Source organism: Jaculus jaculus, chromosome 8 (genome assembly GCF_020740685.1).
Source record: "Jaculus jaculus isolate mJacJac1 chromosome 8, mJacJac1.mat.Y.cur, whole genome shotgun sequence".
In the NCBI taxonomy this organism is placed as follows: domain Eukaryota; kingdom Metazoa; phylum Chordata; class Mammalia; order Rodentia; family Dipodidae; genus Jaculus; species Jaculus jaculus.
In genome coordinates, this window is record NC_059109.1 from 9,428,439 (window position 1) to 9,431,408 (window position 2,970).

The window sequence follows — 2,970 nt, forward strand, 5'->3', positions numbered from 1 at the left end:
CAGACAGAACCTGATCCCTGTGTCCTTCCTCTACATCTCACCACTGAACACAGACAGAACCTGATCCCTGTGTCCTTCCTCCACATCTCACCACTGAACACAGACAGAACCTGATCCCTGTGTCCTTCCTCCACATCTCACCTTTGAACACGGACAGGACCTGATCCCTGTGTCCTTCCTCCACATCTCACCTTTGAACACGGACAGGACCTGATCCCGGTGTCCTTCCTCCACATCTCACCTTTGAACACAGACAGAACCTGATCCCTGTGTCCTTCCTCCACATCTCACCATTGAAGACAGACAGGACCTGATCCCTGTGTCCTTCCTCTACATCTCACCATTGAACACAGACAGGACCTGATCCCTGTGTCCTTCCTCCACATCTCACCACTGAACACAGACAGGACCTGATCCCTGTGTCCTTCCTCTTCATCTCACCACTGAAGACAGACAGAACCTGATCCCTGTGTCCTTCCTCTACATCTCACCTTTGAACACAGACAGGACCTGATCCCTGTGTCCTTCCTCTACATCTCACCATTGAACACAGACAGGACCTGATCCCTGTGTCCTTCCTCTACATCTCACCATTGAACACAGACAGGACCTGATCCCTGTGTCCTTCCTCCACATCTCACCACTGAACACAGACAGAACCTGATCCCTGTGTCCTTCCTCCACATCTCACCATTGAACACAGACAGGACCTGATCCCTGTGTCCTTCCTCTACATCTCACCACTGAACACAGACAGAACCTGATCCCTGTGTCCTTCCTCTACATCTCACCTTTGAACACAGACAGAACCTGATTCCTGTGTCCTTCCTCTACATCTCACCACTGAACACAGACAGAACCTGATCCCTGTGTCCTTGCTCCACATCTCACCATTGAACACAGACAGGACCTGATCCCTGTGTCCTTCCTCTACATCTCACCATTGAACACAGACAGGACCTGATTCCTGTGTCCTTCCTCTACATCTCACCACTGAACACAGACAGAACCTGATCCCTGTGTCCTTCCTCCACATCTCACCATTGAACACAGACAGGACCTGATCCCTGTGTCCTTCCTCCACATCTCACCACTGAACACAGACAGGACCTGATCCCTGTGTCCTTCCTCTACATCTCACCACTGAACACAGACAGAACCTGATCCCTGTGTCCTTCCTCTACATCTCACCACTGAACACAGACAGAACCTGATCCCTGTGTCCTTCCTCCACATCTCACCACTGAACACAGACAGGACCTGATCCCTGTGTCCTTCCTCCACATCTCACCATTGAAGACAGACAGAACCTGATCCCTGTGTCCTTCCTCCACATCTCACCTTTGAACACAGACAGGACCTGATCCCTGCGTCCTTCCTCTACATCTCACCATTGAACACAGACAGGACCTGATCCCTGTGTCCTTCCTCTACATCTCACCACTGAACACAGACAGGACCTGATCCCTGTGTCCTTCCTCCACATCTCACCATTGAAGACAGACAGAACCTGATCCCTGTGTCCTTCCTCTACATCTCACCACTGAACACAGACAGAACCTGATCCCTGTGTCCTTCCTCCACATCTCACCTTTGAAGACAGACAGGACCTGATCCCTGTGTCCTTCCTCCACATCTCACCACTGAACACAGACAGGACCTGATCCCTGTGTCCTTCCTCCACATCTCACCACTGAACACAGACAGGACCTGATCCCTGTGTCCTTCCTCTACATCTCACCACTGAACACAGACAGAACCTGATCCCTGTGTCCTTCCTCCACATCTCACCACTGAACACAGACAGAACCTGATCCCTGTGTCCTTCCTCCACATCTCACCACTGAACACAGACAGGACCTGATCCCTGTGTCCTTCCTCTACATCTCACCACTGAACACAGACAGAACCTGATCCCTGTGTCCTTCCTCCACATCTCACCACTGAACACAGACAGAACCTGATCCCTGTGTCCTTCCTCTACATCTCACCACTGAACACAGACAGGACCTGATCCCTGTGTCCTTCCTCTACATCTCACCATTGAACACAGACAGGACCTGATCCCTGTGTCCTTCCTCCACATCTCACCACTGATCACAGACAGGACCTGATCCCTGTGTCCTTCCTCTTCATCTCACCACTGAAGACAGACAGAACCTGATCCCTGTGTCCTTCCTCTACATCTCACCACTGAACACAGACAGAACCTGATCCCTGTGTCCTTCCTCTACATCTCACCTTTGAACACAGACAGAACCTGATTCCTGTGTCCTTCCTCTACATCTCACCACTGAACACAGACAGAACCTGATCCCTGTGTCCTTCCTCCACATCTCACCATTGAACACAGACAGGACCTGATCCCTGTGTCCTTCCTCTACATCTCACCATTGAACACAGACAGGACCTGATTCCTGTGTCCTTCCTCTACATCTCACCACTGAACACAGACAGAACCTGATCCCTGTGTCCTTCCTCCACATCTCACCATTGAACACAGACAGGACCTGATCCCTGTGTCCTTCCTCCACATCTCACCCCTGAACACAGACAGGACCTGATCCCTGTGTCCTTCCTCTACATCTCACCACTGAACACAGACAGAACCTGATCCCTGTGTCCTTCCTCTACATCTCACCACTGAACACAGACAGAACCTGATCCCTGTGTCCTTCCTCCACATCTCACCACTGAACACAGACAGGACCTGATCCCTGTGTCCTTCCTCCACATCTCACCACTGAACACAGACAGGACCTGATCCCTGTGTCCTTCCTCCACATCTCACCATTGAAGACAGACAGAACCTGATCCCTGTGTCCTTCCTCTACATCTCACCACTGAACACAGACAGGACCTGATCCCTGTGTCCTTCCTCCACATCTCACCACTGAACACAGACAGAACCTGATCCCTGTGTCCTTCCTCCACATCTCACCTTTGAAGACAGACAGGACCTGATCCCTG